We start from the raw sequence: 14095 nt of genomic DNA on the forward strand, positions 1-14095 counted from the left end.
GCTCCAAGTTCAGGAAGTGAGCCATTTCTCAATTGCCTTTCAAAACTGCAAGGTCTAGCCGACTAGATGCTTAAAAGTACAAAACTCACTAGGCCCAGAGCCTACGGCCACACCACACTGAATGCGCCCGATCTCGTCTGATCTCGGAAGCTAAGCAGTGTCGGGCCTAGTTAGTACCTGGATGGGAGACCGCCTGGGAATACCAGGTGCTGTAGGCTTTTTTGTGCTCCAAGTTCAGGAAGTGAGCCATTTCTCAATTGCCTTTCAAAACTGCAAGGTCTAGCCGACTAGATGCTTAAAAGTACAAAACTCACTAGGCCCAGAGCCTACGGCCACACCACACTGAATGCGCCCGATCTCGTATGATCTCGGAAGCTAAGCAGTGTCGGGCCTAGTTAGTACCTGGATGGGAGACCGCCTGGGAATACCAGGTGCTGTAGGCTATTTTGTGCTCCATGATTAGTAATTGCGCAACTTCTCAATTACTTTTCAAATTTGGTATGTTTCCAAAATAATTGTATCCCGTTTTATAGCGGAAATGTTGGACAGCATTATGAGGGCTGGAGCTACCTATTTACATATAATTAGCATACAGGTAGTGTGTTCATGGGTAATAAATCGACTTTCACATGTAATGCAGTACAGAGAATATTGAGTCCTTCAAGAGGCATGAAAGAAAGCCGTTATTGTGTTGATTGTTCTCTCCACCTCCCTGCAACAGAAACAGGATGGATGGATTAAAGTTATCCTACCAGACATAGGAGTCCTGAATGGGCCCACCAGTCTTATATATCTCGCCTGATCGAGCCTGATCGAGCGCTGATCGAGCGATGAGCGTGGTATCATGTTGCAAGTGGCTGCATGGCTTAGCTTACTAAATGCAAATGCATAAGAGTAATATTCTTAGCATTTCTAGAGCCTACGGCCACACCACACTAAGCAGTGTCGGGCCTAGTTAGTACCTGGATGGGAGACCGCCTGGGAATACCAGGTGCTGTAGGCTTTTTTGTGCTCCAAGTTCAGGAAGTGAGCCATTTCTCAATTGCCTTTCAAAACTGCAAGGTCTAGCCGACTAGATGCTTAAAAGTACAAAACTCACTAGGACCAGAGCCTACGGCCACACCACACTGAATGCGCCCGATCTCGTCTGATCTCGGAAGCTAAGCAGTGTCGGGCCTAGTTAGTACCTGGATGGGAGACCGCCTGGGAATACCAGGTGCTGTAGGCTTTTTTGTGCTCCAAGTTCAGGAAGTGAGCCATTTCTCAATTGCCTTTCAAAACTGCAAGGTCTAGCCGACTAGATGCTTAAAAGTACAAAACTCACTAGGCCCAGAACCTACGGCCACACCACACTGAATGCGCCCGATCTCGTCTGATCTCGGAAGCTAAGCAGTGTCGGGCCTAGTTAGTACCTGGATGGGAGACCGCCTGGGAATACCAGGTGCTGTAGGCTTTTTTGTGCTCCAAGTTCAGGAAGTGAGCCATTTCTCAATTGCCTTTCAAAACTGCAAGGTCTAGCCGACTAGATGCTTAAAAGTACAAAACTCACTAGGCCCAGAGCCTACGGCCACACCACACTGAATGCGCCCGATCTCGTCTGATCTCGGAAGCTAAGCAGTGTCGGGCCTAGTTAGTACCTGGATGGGAGACCGCCTGGGAATACCAGGTGCTGTAGGCTATTTTGTGCTCCATGATTAGTAATTGCGCAACTTCTCAATTACTTTTCAAATTTGGTATGTTTCCAAAATAATTGTATCCCGTTTTATAGCGGAAATGTTGGACAGCATTATGAGGGCTGGAGCTACCTATTTACATATAATTAGCATACAGGTAGTGTGTTCATGGGTAATAAATCGACTTTCACATGTAATGCAGTACAGAGAATATTGAGTCCTTCAAGAGGCATGAAAGAAAGCCGTTATTGTGTTGATTGTTCTCTCCACCTCCCTGCAACAGAAACAGGATGGATGGATTAAAGTTATCCTACCAGACATAGGAGTCCTGAATGGGCCCACCAGTCTTATATATCTCGCCTGATCGAGCCTGATCGAGCGATGAGCGTGGTATCATGTTGCAAGTGGCTGCATGGCTTAGCTTACTAAATGCAAATGCATAAGAGTAATATTCTTAGCATTTCTAGAGCCTACGGCCACACCACACTGAATGCGCCCGATCTCGTCTGATCTCGGAAGCTAAGCAGTGTCGGGCCTAGTTAGTACCTGGATGGGAGACCGCCTGGGAATACCAGGTGCTGTAGGCTTTTTTTTTGCTCCAAGTTCAGGAAGTGAGCCATTTCTCAATTGCCTTTCAAAACTGCAAGGTCTAGCCGACTAGATGCTTAAAAGTACAAAACTCACTAGGCCCAGAGCCTACGGCCACACCACACTGAATGCGCCTGATCTCGTCTGATCTCGGAAGCTAAGCAGTGTCGGGCCTAGTTAGTACCTGGATGGGAGACCGCATGGGAATACCAGGTGCTGTAGGCTTTTTTGTGCTCCAAGTTCAGGAAGTGAGCCATTTCTCAATTGCCTTTCAAAACTGCAAGGTCTAGCCGACTAGATGCTTAAAAGTACAAAACTCACTAGGCCCAGAGCCTACGGCCACACCACACTGAATGCGCCCGATCTCGTCTGATCTCGGAAGCTAAGCAGTGGCGGGCCTAGTTAGTACCTGGATGGGAGACCGCCTGGGAATATCAGGTGCTGTAGGCTTTTTTGTGCTCCAAGTTCAGGAAGTGAGCCATTTCTCAATTGCCTTTCAAAACTGCAAGGTCTAGCCGACTAGATGCTTAAAAGTACAAAACTCACTAGGCCCAGAGCCTACGGCCACACCACACTGAATGCGCCCGATCTCGTCTGATCTCGGAAGCTAAGCAGTGTCGGGCCTAGTTAGTACCTGGATGGGAGACCGCCTGGGAATACCAGGTGCTGTAGGCTATTTTGTGCTCCATGATTAGTAATTGCGCAACTTCTCAATTACTTTTCAAATTTGGTATGTTTCCAAAATAATTGTATCCCGTTTTATAGCGGAAATGTTGGACAGCATTATGAGGGCTGGAGCTACCTATTTACATATAATTAGCATACAGGTAGTGTGTTCATGGGTAATAAATCGACTTTCACATGTAATGCAGTACAGAGAATATTGAGTCCTTCAAGAGGCATGAAAGAAAGCCGTTATTGTGTTGATTGTTCTCTCCACCTCCCTGCAACAGAAACAGGATGGATGGATTAAAGTTATCCTACCAGACATAGGAGTCCTGAATGGGCCCACCAGTCTTATATATCTCGCCTGATCGAGCCTGATCGAGCGATGAGCGTGGTATCATGTTGCAAGTGGCTGCATGGCTTAGCTTACTAAATGCAAATGCATAAGAGTAATATTCTTAGCATTTCTAGAGCCTACGGCCACACCACACTGAATGCGCCCGATCTCGTCTGATCTCGGAAGCTAAGCAGTGTCGGGCCTAGTTAGTACCTGGATGGGAGACCGCCTGGGAATACCAGGTGCTGTAGGCTTTTTTTTTGCTCCAAGTTCAGGAAGTGAGCCATTTCTCAATTGCCTTTCAAAACTGCAAGGTCTAGCCGACTAGATGCTTAAAAGTACAAAACTCACTAGGCCCAGAGCCTACGGCCACACCACACTGAATGCGCCTGATCTCGTCTGATCTCGGAAGCTAAGCAGTGTCGGGCCTAGTTAGTACCTGGATGGGAGACCGCATGGGAATACCAGGTGCTGTAGGCTTTTTTGTGCTCCAAGTTCAGGAAGTGAGCCATTTCTCAATTGCCTTTCAAAACTGCAAGGTCTAGCCGACTAGATGCTTAAAAGTACAAAACTCACTAGGCCCAGAGCCTACGGCCACACCACACTGAATGCGCCCGATCTCGTCTGATCTCGGAAGCTAAGCAGTGTCGGGCCTAGTTAGTACCTGGATGGGAGACCGCCTGGGAATACCAGGTGCTGTAGGCTTTTTTGTGCTCCAAGTTCAGGAAGTGAGCCATTTCTCAATTGCCTTTCAAAACTGCAAGGTCTAGCCGACTAGATGCTTAAAAGTACAAAACTCACTAGGCCCAGAGCCTACGGCCACACCACACTGAATGCGCCCGATCTCGTCTGATCTCGGAAGCTAAGCAGTGTCGGGCCTAGTTAGTACCTGGATGGGAGACCGCCTGGGAATACCAGGTGCTGTAGGCTATTTTGTGCTCCATGATTAGTAATTGCGCAACTTCTCAATTACTTTTCAAATTTGGTATGTTTCCAAAATAATTGTATCCCGTTTTATAGCGGAAATGTTGGACAGCATTATGAGGGCTGGAGCTACCTATTTACATATAATTAGCATACAGGTAGTGTGTTCATGGGTAATAAATCGACTTTCACATGTAATGCAGTACAGAGAATATTGAGTCCTTCAAGAGGCATGAAAGAAAGCCGTTATTGTGTTGATTGTTCTCTCCACCTCCCTGCAACAGAAACAGGATGGATGGATTAAAGTTATCCTACCAGACATAGGAGTCCTGAATGGGCCCACCAGTCTTATATATCTCGCCTGATCGAGCCTGATCGAGCGCTGATCGAGCGATGAGCGTGGTATCATGTTGCAAGTGGCTGCATGGCTTAGCTTACTAAATGCAAATGCATAAGAGTAATATTCTTAGCATTTCTAGAGCCTACGGCCACACCACACTAAGCAGTGTCGGGCCTAGTTAGTACCTGGATGGGAGACCGCCTGGGAATACCAGGTGCTGTAGGCTTTTTTGTGCTCCAAGTTCAGGAAGTGAGCCATTTCTCAATTGCCTTTCAAAACTGCAAGGTCTAGCCGACTAGATGCTTAAAAGTACAAAACTCACTAGGACCAGAGCCTACGGCCACACCACACTGAATGCGCCCGATCTCGTCTGATCTCGGAAGCTAAGCAGTGTCGGGCCTAGTTAGTACCTGGATGGGAGACCGCCTGGGAATACCAGGTGCTGTAGGCTTTTTTGTGCTCCAAGTTCAGGAAGTGAGCCATTTCTCAATTGCCTTTCAAAACTGCAAGGTCTAGCCGACTAGATGCTTAAAAGTACAAAACTCACTAGGCCCAGAACCTACGGCCACACCACACTGAATGCGCCCGATCTCGTCTGATCTCGGAAGCTAAGCAGTGTCGGGCCTAGTTAGTACCTGGATGGGAGACCGCCTGGGAATACCAGGTGCTGTAGGCTATTTTGTGCTCCATGATTAGTAATTGCACAACTTCTCAATTACTTTTCAAATTTGGTATGTTTCCAAAATAATTGTATCCCGTTTTATAGCGGAAATGTTGGACAACATTATGAGGGCTGGAGCTACCTATTTACATATAATTAGCATACAGGTAGTGTGTTCATGGGTAATAAATCGACTTTCACATGTAATGCAGTACAGAGAATATTGAGTCCTTCAAGAGGCATGAAAGAAAGCAGTTATTGTGTTGATTGTTCTCTCCACCTCCCTGCAACAGAAACAGGATGGATGGATTAAAGTTATCCTACCAGACATAGGAGTCCTGAATGGGCCCACCAGTCTTATATATCTCGCCTGATCGAGCCTGATCGAGCGATGAGCGTGGTATCATGTTGCAAGTGGCTGCATGGCTTAGCTTACTAAATGCAAATGCATAAGAGTAATATTCTTAGCATTTCTAGAGCCTACGGCCACACCACACTGAATGCGCCCGATCTCGTCTGATCTCGGAAGCTAAGCAGTGTCGGGCCTAGTTAGTACCTGGATGGGAGACCGCCTGGGAATACCAGGTGCTGTAGGCTTTTTTTTTGCTCCAAGTTCAGGAAGTGAGCCATTTCTCAATTGCCTTTCAAAACTGCAAGGTCTAGCCGACTAGATGCTTAAAAGTACAAAACTCACTAGGCCCAGAGCCTACGGCCACACCACACTGAATGCGCCTGATCTCGTCTGATCTCGGAAGCTAAGCAGTGTTGGGCCTAGTTAGTACCTGGATGGGAGACCGCATGGGAATACCAGGTGCTGTAGGCTTTTTTGTGCTCCAAGTTCAGGAAGTGAGCCATTTCTCAATTGCCTTTCAAAACTGCAAGGTCTAGCCGACTAGATGCTTAAAAGTACAAAACTCACTAGGCCCAGAGCCTACGGCCACACCACACTGAATGCGCCCGATCTCGTCTGATCTCGGAAGCTAAGCAGTGTCGGGCCTAGTTAGTACCTGGATGGGAGACCGCCTGGGAATATCAGGTGCTGTAGGCTTTTTTGTGCTCCAAGTTCAGGAAGTGAGCCATTTCTCAATTGCCTTTCAAAACTGCAAGGTCTAGCCGACTAGATGCTTAAAAGTACAAAACTCACTAGGCCCAGAGCCTACGGCCACACCACACTGAATGCGCCCGATCTCGGAAGCTAAGCAGTGTCGGGCCTAGTTAGTACCTGGATGGGAGACCGCCTGGGAATACCAGGTGCTGTAGGCTATTTTGTGCTCCATGATTAGTAATTGCGCAACTTCTCAATTACTTTTCAAATTTGGTATGTTTCCAAAATAATTGTATCCCGTTTTATAGCGGAAATGTTGGACAGCATTATGAGGGCTGGAGCTACCTATTTACATATAATTAGCATACAGGTAGTGTGTTCATGGGTAATAAATCGACTTTCACATGTAATGCAGTACAGAGAATATTGAGTCCTTCAAGAGGCATGAAAGAAAGCCGTTATTGTGTTGATTGTTCTCTCCACCTCCCTGCAACAGAAACAGGATGGATGGATTAAAGTTATCCTACCAGACATAGGAGTCCTGAATGGGCCCACCAGTCTTATATATCTCGCCTGATCGAGCCTGATCGAGCGATGAGCGTGGTATCATGTTGCAAGTGGCTGCATGGCTTAGCTTACTAAATGCAAATGCATAAGAGTAATATTCTTAGCATTTCTAGAGCCTACGGCCACACCACACTGAATGCGCCCGATCTCGTCTGATCTCGGAAGCTAAGCAGTGTCGGGCCTAGTTAGTACCTGGATGGGAGACCGCCTGGGAATACCAGGTGCTGTAGGCTTTTTTTTTGCTCCAAGTTCAGGAAGTGAGCCATTTCTCAATTGCCTTTCAAAACTGCAAGGTCTAGCCGACTAGATGCTTAAAAGTACAAAACTCACTAGGCCCAGAGCCTACGGCCACACCACACTGAATGCGCCTGATCTCGTCTGATCTCGGAAGCTAAGCAGTGTCGGGCCTAGTTAGTACCTGGATGGGAGACCGCATGGGAATACCAGGTGCTGTAGGCTTTTTTGTGCTCCAAGTTCAGGAAGTGAGCCATTTCTCAATTGCCTTTCAAAACTGCAAGGTCTAGCCGACTAGATGCTTAAAAGTACAAAACTCACTAGGCCCAGAGCCTACGGCCACACCACACTGAATGCGCCCGATCTCGTCTGATCTCGGAAGCTAAGCAGTGTCGGGCCTAGTTAGTACCTGGATGGGAGACCGCCTGGGAATACCAGGTGCTGTAGGCTTTTTTGTGCTCCAAGTTCAGGAAGTGAGCCATTTCTCAATTGCCTTTCAAAACTGCAAGGTCTAGCCGACTAGATGCTTAAAAGTACAAAACTCACTAGGCCCAGAGCCTACGGCCACACCACACTGAATGCGCCCGATCTCGTCTGATCTCGGAAGCTAAGCAGTGTCGGGCCTAGTTAGTACCTGGATGGGAGACCGCCTGGGAATACCAGGTGCTGTAGGCTATTTTGTGCTCCATGATTAGTAATTGCGCAACTTCTCAATTACTTTTCAAATTTGGTATGTTTCCAAAATAATTGTATCCCGTTTTATAGCGGAAATGTTGGACAGCATTATGAGGGCTGGAGCTACCTATTTACATATAATTAGCATACAGGTAGTGTGTTCATGGGTAATAAATCGACTTTCACATGTAATGCAGTACAGAGAATATTGAGTCCTTCAAGAGGCATGAAAGAAAGCCGTTATTGTGTTGATTGTTCTCTCCACCTCCCTGCAACAGAAACAGGATGGATGGATTAAAGTTATCCTACCAGACATAGGAGTCCTGAATGGGCCCACCAGTCTTATATATCTCGCCTGATCGAGCCTGATCGAGCGCTGATCGAGCGATGAGCGTGGTATCATGTTGCAAGTGGCTGCATGGCTTAGCTTACTAAATGCAAATGCATAAGAGTAATATTCTTAGCATTTCTAGAGCCTACGGCCACACCACACTAAGCAGTGTCGGGCCTAGTTAGTACCTGGATGGGAGACCGCCTGGGAATACCAGGTGCTGTAGGCTTTTTTGTGCTCCAAGTTCAGGAAGTGAGCCATTTCTCAATTGCCTTTCAAAACTGCAAGGTCTAGCCGACTAGATGCTTAAAAGTACAAAACTCACTAGGACCAGAGCCTACGGCCACACCACACTGAATGCGCCCGATCTCGTCTGATCTCGGAAGCTAAGCAGTGTCGGGCCTAGTTAGTACCTGGATGGGAGACCGCCTGGGAATACCAGGTGCTGTAGGCTTTTTTGTGCTCCAAGTTCAGGAAGTGAGCCATTTCTCAATTGCCTTTCAAAACTGCAAGGTCTAGCCGACTAGATGCTTAAAAGTACAAAACTCACTAGGCCCAGAGCCTACGGCCACACCACACTGAATGCGCCCGATCTCGTCTGATCTCGGAAGCTAAGCAGTGTCGGGCCTAGTTAGTACCTGGATGGGAGACCGCCTGGGAATACCAGGTGCTGTAGGCTTTTTTGTGCTCCAAGTTCAGGAAGTGAGCCATTTCTCAATTGCCTTTCAAAACTGCAAGGTCTAGCCGACTAGATGCTTAAAAGTACAAAACTCACTAGGCCCAGAGCCTACGGCCACACCACACTGAATGCGCCCGATCTCGTATGATCTCAGAAGCTAAGCAGTGTCGGGCCTAGTTAGTACCTGGATGGGAGACCGCCTGGGAATACCAGGTGCTGTAGGCTATTTTGTGCTCCATGATTAGTAATTGCGCAACTTCTCAATTACTTTTCAAATTTGGTATGTTTCCAAAATAATTGTATCCCGTTTTATAGCGGAAATGTTGGACAGCATTATGAGGGCTGGAGCTACCTATTTACATATAATTAGCATACAGGTAGTGTGTTCATGGGTAATAAATCGACTTTCACATGTAATGCAGTACAGAGAATATTGAGTCCTTCAAGAGGCATGAAAGAAAGCCGTTATTGTGTTGATTGTTCTCTCCACCTCCCTGCAACAGAAACAGGATGGATGGATTAAAGTTATCCTACCAGACATAGGAGTCCTGAATGGGCCCACCAGTCTTATATATCTCGCCTGATCGAGCGCTGATCGAGCGATGAGCGTGGTATCATGTTGCAAGTGGCTGCATGGCTTAGCTTACTAAATGCAAATGCATAAGAGTAATATTCTTAGCATTTCTAGAGCCTACGGCCACACCACACTAAGCAGTGTCGGGCCTAGTTAGTACCTGGATGGGAGACCGCCTGGGAATACCAGGTGCTGTAGGCTTTTTTGTGCTCCAAGTTCAGGAAGTGAGCCATTTCTCAATTGCCTTTCAAAACTGCAAGGTCTAGCCGACTAGATGCTTAAAAGTACAAAACTCACTAGGCCCAGAACCTACGGCCACACCACACTGAATGCGCCCGATCTCGTCTGATCTCGGAAGCTAAGCAGTGTCGGGCCTAGTTAGTACCTGGATGGGAGACCGCCTGGGAATACCAGGTGCTGTAGGCTTTTTTGTGCTCCAAGTTCAGGAAGTGAGCCATTTCTCAATTGCCTTTCAAAACTGCAAGGTCTAGCCGACTAGATGCTTAAAAGTACAAAACTCACTAGGCCCAGAGCCTACGGCCACACCACACTGAATGCGCCCGATCTCGTCTGATCTCGGAAGCTAAGCAGTGTCGGGCCTAGTTAGTACCTGGATGGGAGACCGCCTGGGAATACCAGGTGCTGTAGGCTATTTTGTGCTCCATGATTAGTAATTGCGCAACTTCTCAATTACTTTTCAAATTTGGTATGTTTCCAAAATAATTGTATCCCGTTTTATAGCGGAAATGTTGGACAGCATTATGAGGGCTGGAGCTACCTATTTACATATAATTAGCATACAGGTAGTGTGTTCATGGGTAATAAATCGACTTTCACATGTAATGCAGTACAGAGAATATTGAGTCCTTCAAGAGGCATGAAAGAAAGCCGTTATTGTGTTGATTGTTCTCTCCACCTCCCTGCAACAGAAACAGGATGGATGGATTAAAGTTATCCTACCAGACATAGGAGTCCTGAATGGGCCCACCAGTCTTATATATCTCGCCTGATCGAGCCTGATCGAGCGATGAGCGTGGTATCATGTTGCAAGTGGCTGCATGGCTTAGCTTACTAAATGCAAATGCATAAGAGTAATATTCTTAGCATTTCTAGAGCCTACGGCCACACCACACTGAATGCGCCCGATCTCGTCTGATCTCGGAAGCTAAGCAGTGTCGGGCCTAGTTAGTACCTGGATGGGAGACCGCCTGGGAATACCAGGTGCTGTAGGCTTTTTTTTTGCTCCAAGTTCAGGAAGTGAGCCATTTCTCAATTGCCTTTCAAAACTGCAAGGTCTAGCCGACTAGATGCTTAAAAGTACAAAACTCACTAGGCCCAGAGCCTACGGCCACACCACACTGAATGCGCCTGATCTCGTCTGATCTCGGAAGCTAAGCAGTGTCGGGCCTAGTTAGTACCTGGATGGGAGACCGCATGGGAATACCAGGTGCTGTAGGCTTTTTTGTGCTCCAAGTTCAGGAAGTGAGCCATTTCTCAATTGCCTTTCAAAACTGCAAGGTCTAGCCGACTAGATGCTTAAAAGTACAAAACTCACTAGGCCCAGAGCCTACGGCCACACCACACTGAATGCGCCCGATCTCGTCTGATCTCGGAAGCTAAGCAGTGGCGGGCCTAGTTAGTACCTGGATGGGAGACCGCCTGGGAATATCAGGTGCTGTAGGCTTTTTTGTGCTCCAAGTTCAGGAAGTGAGCCATTTCTCAATTGCCTTTCAAAACTGCAAGGTCTAGCCGACTAGATGCTTAAAAGTACAAAACTCACTAGGCCCAGAGCCTACGGCCACACCACACTGAATGCGCCCGATCTCGTCTGATCTCGGAAGCTAAGCAGTGTCGGGCCTAGTTAGTACCTGGATGGGAGACCGCCTGGGAATACCAGGTGCTGTAGGCTATTTTGTGCTCCATGATTAGTAATTGCGCAACTTCTCAATTACTTTTCAAATTTGGTATGTTTCCAAAATAATTGTATCCCGTTTTATAGCGGAAATGTTGGACAGCATTATGAGGGCTGGAGCTACCTATTTACATATAATTAGCATACAGGTAGTGTGTTCATGGGTAATAAATCGACTTTCACATGTAATGCAGTACAGAGAATATTGAGTCCTTCAAGAGGCATGAAAGAAAGCCGTTATTGTGTTGATTGTTCTCTCCACCTCCCTGCAACAGAAACAGGATGGATGGATTAAAGTTATCCTACCAGACATAGGAGTCCTGAATGGGCCCACCAGTCTTATATATCTCGCCTGATCGAGCCTGATCGAGCGATGAGCGTGGTATCATGTTGCAAGTGGCTGCATGGCTTAGCTTACTAAATGCAAATGCATAAGAGTAATATTCTTAGCATTTCTAGAGCCTACGGCCACACCACACTGAATGCGCCCGATCTCGTCTGATCTCGGAAGCTAAGCAGTGTCGGGCCTAGTTAGTACCTGGATGGGAGACCGCCTGGGAATACCAGGTGCTGTAGGCTTTTTTTTTGCTCCAAGTTCAGGAAGTGAGCCATTTCTCAATTGCCTTTCAAAACTGCAAGGTCTAGCCGACTAGATGCTTAAAAGTACAAAACTCACTAGGCCCAGAGCCTACGGCCACACCACACTGAATGCGCCTGATCTCGTCTGATCTCGGAAGCTAAGCAGTGTCGGGCCTAGTTAGTACCTGGATGGGAGACCGCATGGGAATACCAGGTGCTGTAGGCTTTTTTGTGCTCCAAGTTCAGGAAGTGAGCCATTTCTCAATTGCCTTTCAAAACTGCAAGGTCTAGCCGACTAGATGCTTAAAAGTACAAAACTCACTAGGCCCAGAGCCTACGGCCACACCACACTGAATGCGCCCGATCTCGTCTGATCTCGGAAGCTAAGCAGTGTCGGGCCTAGTTAGTACCTGGATGGGAGACCGCCTGGGAATACCAGGTGCTGTAGGCTTTTTTGTGCTCCAAGTTCAGGAAGTGAGCCATTTCTCAATTGCCTTTCAAAACTGCAAGGTCTAGCCGACTAGATGCTTAAAAGTACAAAACTCACTAGGCCCAGAGCCTACGGCCACACCACACTGAATGCGCCCGATCTCGTCTGATCTCGGAAGCTAAGCAGTGTCGGGCCTAGTTAGTACCTGGATGGGAGACCGCCTGGGAATACCAGGTGCTGTAGGCTATTTTGTGCTCCATGATTAGTAATTGCGCAACTTCTCAATTACTTTTCAAATTTGGTATGTTTCCAAAATAATTGTATCCCGTTTTATAGCGGAAATGTTGGACAGCATTATGAGGGCTGGAGCTACCTATTTACATATAATTAGCATACAGGTAGTGTGTTCATGGGTAATAAATCGACTTTCACATGTAATGCAGTACAGAGAATATTGAGTCCTTCAAGAGGCATGAAAGAAAGCCGTTATTGTGTTGATTGTTCTCTCCACCTCCCTGCAACAGAAACAGGATGGATGGATTAAAGTTATCCTACCAGACATAGGAGTCCTGAATGGGCCCACCAGTCTTATATATCTCGCCTGATCGAGCCTGATCGAGCGCTGATCGAGCGATGAGCGTGGTATCATGTTGCAAGTGGCTGCATGGCTTAGCTTACTAAATGCAAATGCATAAGAGTAATATTCTTAGCATTTCTAGAGCCTACGGCCACACCACACTAAGCAGTGTCGGGCCTAGTTAGTACCTGGATGGGAGACCGCCTGGGAATACCAGGTGCTGTAGGCTTTTTTGTGCTCCAAGTTCAGGAAGTGAGCCATTTCTCAATTGCCTTTCAAAACTGCAAGGTCTAGCCGACTAGATGCTTAAAAGTACAAAACTCACTAGGACCAGAGCCTACGGCCACACCACACTGAATGCGCCCGATCTCGTCTGATCTCGGAAGCTAAGCAGTGTCGGGCCTAGTTAGTACCTGGATGGGAGACCGCCTGGGAATACCAGGTGCTGTAGGCTTTTTTGTGCTCCAAGTTCAGGAAGTGAGCCATTTCTCAATTGCCTTTCAAAACTGCAAGGTCTAGCCGACTAGATGCTTAAAAGTACAAAACTCACTAGGCCCAGAGCCTACGGCCACACCACACTGAATGCGCCCGATCTCGTCTGATCTCGGAAGCTAAGCAGTGTCGGGCCTAGTTAGTACCTGGATGGGAGACCGCCTGGGAATACCAGGTGCTGTAGGCTTTTTTGTGCTCCAAGTTCAGGAAGTGAGCCATTTCTCAATTGCCTTTCAAAACTGCAAGGTCTAGCCGACTAGATGCTTAAAAGTACAAAACTCACTAGGCCCAGAGCCTACGGCCACACCACACTGAATGCGCCCGATCTCGTATGATCTCAGAAGCTAAGCAGTGTCGGGCCTAGTTAGTACCTGGATGGGAGACCGCCTGGGAATACCAGGTGCTGTAGGCTATTTTGTGCTCCATGATTAGTAATTGCGCAACTTCTCAATTACTTTTCAAATTTGGTATGTTTCCAAAATAATTGTATCCCGTTTTATAGCGGAAATGTTGGACAGCATTATGAGGGCTGGAGCTACCTATTTACATATAATTAGCATACAGGTAGTGTGTTCATGGGTAATAAATCGACTTTCACATGTAATGCAGTACAGAGAATATTGAGTCCTTCAAGAGGCATGAAAGAAAGCCGTTATTGTGTTGATTGTTCTCTCCACCTCCCTGCAACAGAAACAGGATGGATGGATTAAAGTTATCCTACCAGACATAGGAGTCCTGAATGGGCCCACCAGTCTTATATATCTCGCCTGATCGAGCGCTGATCGAGCGATGAGCGTGGTATCATGTTGCA

At 47.1% G+C, this 14095-nt stretch overlaps 38 non-coding genes and 1 pseudogene across 38 annotated transcripts; all 39 read left to right on the forward strand.

Moving 5' to 3' along the window:
* Window positions 1–99: 99 nt before the first annotated feature.
* On the forward strand, window positions 100–218 carry LOC138552677 (5S ribosomal RNA). Its single transcript, XR_011296356.1, has one exon. It is a non-coding gene; the product is annotated as a 5S ribosomal RNA (ribosomal RNA).
* A 106-nt stretch (window positions 219–324) lies between these two features.
* LOC138552601 (5S ribosomal RNA) lies at window positions 325–443 on the forward strand. The gene has a single exon (XR_011296281.1). It is a non-coding gene; the product is annotated as a 5S ribosomal RNA (ribosomal RNA).
* A 666-nt stretch (window positions 444–1109) lies between these two features.
* LOC138552689 (5S ribosomal RNA) lies at window positions 1110–1228 on the forward strand. Its single transcript, XR_011296367.1, has one exon. It is a non-coding gene; the product is annotated as a 5S ribosomal RNA (ribosomal RNA).
* A 106-nt stretch (window positions 1229–1334) lies between these two features.
* On the forward strand, window positions 1335–1453 carry LOC138552734 (5S ribosomal RNA). Its single transcript, XR_011296412.1, has one exon. It is a non-coding gene; the product is annotated as a 5S ribosomal RNA (ribosomal RNA).
* A 106-nt stretch (window positions 1454–1559) lies between these two features.
* LOC138552700 (5S ribosomal RNA) lies at window positions 1560–1678 on the forward strand. The gene has a single exon (XR_011296378.1). It is a non-coding gene; the product is annotated as a 5S ribosomal RNA (ribosomal RNA).
* A 463-nt stretch (window positions 1679–2141) lies between these two features.
* LOC138552711 (5S ribosomal RNA) lies at window positions 2142–2260 on the forward strand. Its single transcript, XR_011296389.1, has one exon. It is a non-coding gene; the product is annotated as a 5S ribosomal RNA (ribosomal RNA).
* A 107-nt stretch (window positions 2261–2367) lies between these two features.
* Window positions 2368–2486, forward strand: LOC138552765 (5S ribosomal RNA). The gene has a single exon (XR_011296443.1). It is a non-coding gene; the product is annotated as a 5S ribosomal RNA (ribosomal RNA).
* Window positions 2487–2592: 106 nt separating this feature from the next.
* Window positions 2593–2711, forward strand: LOC138552996 (5S ribosomal RNA). Its single transcript, XR_011296674.1, has one exon. It is a non-coding gene; the product is annotated as a 5S ribosomal RNA (ribosomal RNA).
* Window positions 2712–2817: 106 nt separating this feature from the next.
* LOC138552722 (5S ribosomal RNA) lies at window positions 2818–2936 on the forward strand. The gene has a single exon (XR_011296400.1). It is a non-coding gene; the product is annotated as a 5S ribosomal RNA (ribosomal RNA).
* Window positions 2937–3399: 463 nt separating this feature from the next.
* Window positions 3400–3518, forward strand: LOC138552733 (5S ribosomal RNA). Its single transcript, XR_011296411.1, has one exon. It is a non-coding gene; the product is annotated as a 5S ribosomal RNA (ribosomal RNA).
* A 107-nt stretch (window positions 3519–3625) lies between these two features.
* LOC138552766 (5S ribosomal RNA) lies at window positions 3626–3744 on the forward strand. Its single transcript, XR_011296444.1, has one exon. It is a non-coding gene; the product is annotated as a 5S ribosomal RNA (ribosomal RNA).
* A 106-nt stretch (window positions 3745–3850) lies between these two features.
* On the forward strand, window positions 3851–3969 carry LOC138552744 (5S ribosomal RNA). Its single transcript, XR_011296422.1, has one exon. It is a non-coding gene; the product is annotated as a 5S ribosomal RNA (ribosomal RNA).
* A 106-nt stretch (window positions 3970–4075) lies between these two features.
* LOC138552755 (5S ribosomal RNA) lies at window positions 4076–4194 on the forward strand. The gene has a single exon (XR_011296433.1). It is a non-coding gene; the product is annotated as a 5S ribosomal RNA (ribosomal RNA).
* A 666-nt stretch (window positions 4195–4860) lies between these two features.
* On the forward strand, window positions 4861–4979 carry LOC138552767 (5S ribosomal RNA). The gene has a single exon (XR_011296445.1). It is a non-coding gene; the product is annotated as a 5S ribosomal RNA (ribosomal RNA).
* A 106-nt stretch (window positions 4980–5085) lies between these two features.
* Window positions 5086–5204, forward strand: LOC138552735 (5S ribosomal RNA). Its single transcript, XR_011296413.1, has one exon. It is a non-coding gene; the product is annotated as a 5S ribosomal RNA (ribosomal RNA).
* A 463-nt stretch (window positions 5205–5667) lies between these two features.
* Window positions 5668–5786, forward strand: LOC138552778 (5S ribosomal RNA). The gene has a single exon (XR_011296456.1). It is a non-coding gene; the product is annotated as a 5S ribosomal RNA (ribosomal RNA).
* Window positions 5787–5893: 107 nt separating this feature from the next.
* On the forward strand, window positions 5894–6012 carry LOC138552623 (5S ribosomal RNA). Its single transcript, XR_011296303.1, has one exon. It is a non-coding gene; the product is annotated as a 5S ribosomal RNA (ribosomal RNA).
* A 106-nt stretch (window positions 6013–6118) lies between these two features.
* On the forward strand, window positions 6119–6237 carry LOC138552504 (5S ribosomal RNA). The gene has a single exon (XR_011296186.1). It is a non-coding gene; the product is annotated as a 5S ribosomal RNA (ribosomal RNA).
* Window positions 6238–6343: 106 nt separating this feature from the next.
* On the forward strand, window positions 6344–6452 carry LOC138553175 (5S ribosomal RNA; annotated as a pseudogene).
* Window positions 6453–6915: 463 nt separating this feature from the next.
* LOC138552789 (5S ribosomal RNA) lies at window positions 6916–7034 on the forward strand. Its single transcript, XR_011296467.1, has one exon. It is a non-coding gene; the product is annotated as a 5S ribosomal RNA (ribosomal RNA).
* Window positions 7035–7141: 107 nt separating this feature from the next.
* Window positions 7142–7260, forward strand: LOC138552768 (5S ribosomal RNA). Its single transcript, XR_011296446.1, has one exon. It is a non-coding gene; the product is annotated as a 5S ribosomal RNA (ribosomal RNA).
* A 106-nt stretch (window positions 7261–7366) lies between these two features.
* Window positions 7367–7485, forward strand: LOC138552800 (5S ribosomal RNA). Its single transcript, XR_011296478.1, has one exon. It is a non-coding gene; the product is annotated as a 5S ribosomal RNA (ribosomal RNA).
* Window positions 7486–7591: 106 nt separating this feature from the next.
* On the forward strand, window positions 7592–7710 carry LOC138552811 (5S ribosomal RNA). The gene has a single exon (XR_011296489.1). It is a non-coding gene; the product is annotated as a 5S ribosomal RNA (ribosomal RNA).
* A 666-nt stretch (window positions 7711–8376) lies between these two features.
* LOC138552822 (5S ribosomal RNA) lies at window positions 8377–8495 on the forward strand. The gene has a single exon (XR_011296500.1). It is a non-coding gene; the product is annotated as a 5S ribosomal RNA (ribosomal RNA).
* Window positions 8496–8601: 106 nt separating this feature from the next.
* Window positions 8602–8720, forward strand: LOC138552833 (5S ribosomal RNA). Its single transcript, XR_011296511.1, has one exon. It is a non-coding gene; the product is annotated as a 5S ribosomal RNA (ribosomal RNA).
* Window positions 8721–8826: 106 nt separating this feature from the next.
* LOC138553161 (5S ribosomal RNA) lies at window positions 8827–8945 on the forward strand. Its single transcript, XR_011296837.1, has one exon. It is a non-coding gene; the product is annotated as a 5S ribosomal RNA (ribosomal RNA).
* A 656-nt stretch (window positions 8946–9601) lies between these two features.
* On the forward strand, window positions 9602–9720 carry LOC138552736 (5S ribosomal RNA). The gene has a single exon (XR_011296414.1). It is a non-coding gene; the product is annotated as a 5S ribosomal RNA (ribosomal RNA).
* A 106-nt stretch (window positions 9721–9826) lies between these two features.
* Window positions 9827–9945, forward strand: LOC138552844 (5S ribosomal RNA). The gene has a single exon (XR_011296522.1). It is a non-coding gene; the product is annotated as a 5S ribosomal RNA (ribosomal RNA).
* A 463-nt stretch (window positions 9946–10408) lies between these two features.
* Window positions 10409–10527, forward strand: LOC138552855 (5S ribosomal RNA). The gene has a single exon (XR_011296533.1). It is a non-coding gene; the product is annotated as a 5S ribosomal RNA (ribosomal RNA).
* A 107-nt stretch (window positions 10528–10634) lies between these two features.
* Window positions 10635–10753, forward strand: LOC138552769 (5S ribosomal RNA). The gene has a single exon (XR_011296447.1). It is a non-coding gene; the product is annotated as a 5S ribosomal RNA (ribosomal RNA).
* Window positions 10754–10859: 106 nt separating this feature from the next.
* On the forward strand, window positions 10860–10978 carry LOC138552997 (5S ribosomal RNA). The gene has a single exon (XR_011296675.1). It is a non-coding gene; the product is annotated as a 5S ribosomal RNA (ribosomal RNA).
* A 106-nt stretch (window positions 10979–11084) lies between these two features.
* On the forward strand, window positions 11085–11203 carry LOC138552866 (5S ribosomal RNA). The gene has a single exon (XR_011296544.1). It is a non-coding gene; the product is annotated as a 5S ribosomal RNA (ribosomal RNA).
* Window positions 11204–11666: 463 nt separating this feature from the next.
* On the forward strand, window positions 11667–11785 carry LOC138552878 (5S ribosomal RNA). The gene has a single exon (XR_011296556.1). It is a non-coding gene; the product is annotated as a 5S ribosomal RNA (ribosomal RNA).
* A 107-nt stretch (window positions 11786–11892) lies between these two features.
* On the forward strand, window positions 11893–12011 carry LOC138552770 (5S ribosomal RNA). Its single transcript, XR_011296448.1, has one exon. It is a non-coding gene; the product is annotated as a 5S ribosomal RNA (ribosomal RNA).
* Window positions 12012–12117: 106 nt separating this feature from the next.
* LOC138552889 (5S ribosomal RNA) lies at window positions 12118–12236 on the forward strand. Its single transcript, XR_011296567.1, has one exon. It is a non-coding gene; the product is annotated as a 5S ribosomal RNA (ribosomal RNA).
* A 106-nt stretch (window positions 12237–12342) lies between these two features.
* LOC138552900 (5S ribosomal RNA) lies at window positions 12343–12461 on the forward strand. Its single transcript, XR_011296578.1, has one exon. It is a non-coding gene; the product is annotated as a 5S ribosomal RNA (ribosomal RNA).
* A 666-nt stretch (window positions 12462–13127) lies between these two features.
* On the forward strand, window positions 13128–13246 carry LOC138552911 (5S ribosomal RNA). Its single transcript, XR_011296589.1, has one exon. It is a non-coding gene; the product is annotated as a 5S ribosomal RNA (ribosomal RNA).
* Window positions 13247–13352: 106 nt separating this feature from the next.
* LOC138552922 (5S ribosomal RNA) lies at window positions 13353–13471 on the forward strand. The gene has a single exon (XR_011296600.1). It is a non-coding gene; the product is annotated as a 5S ribosomal RNA (ribosomal RNA).
* Window positions 13472–13577: 106 nt separating this feature from the next.
* LOC138553162 (5S ribosomal RNA) lies at window positions 13578–13696 on the forward strand. The gene has a single exon (XR_011296838.1). It is a non-coding gene; the product is annotated as a 5S ribosomal RNA (ribosomal RNA).
* The last annotated feature ends 399 nt before the right edge of the window (window positions 13697–14095 follow it).

Source organism: Ambystoma mexicanum, unplaced genomic scaffold, assembly GCF_040938575.1.
Source record: "Ambystoma mexicanum isolate Mex_15411 unplaced genomic scaffold, UKY_AmexF1_1 Mex_scaf106, whole genome shotgun sequence".
NCBI lineage: Eukaryota > Metazoa > Chordata > Amphibia > Caudata > Ambystomatidae > Ambystoma > Ambystoma mexicanum.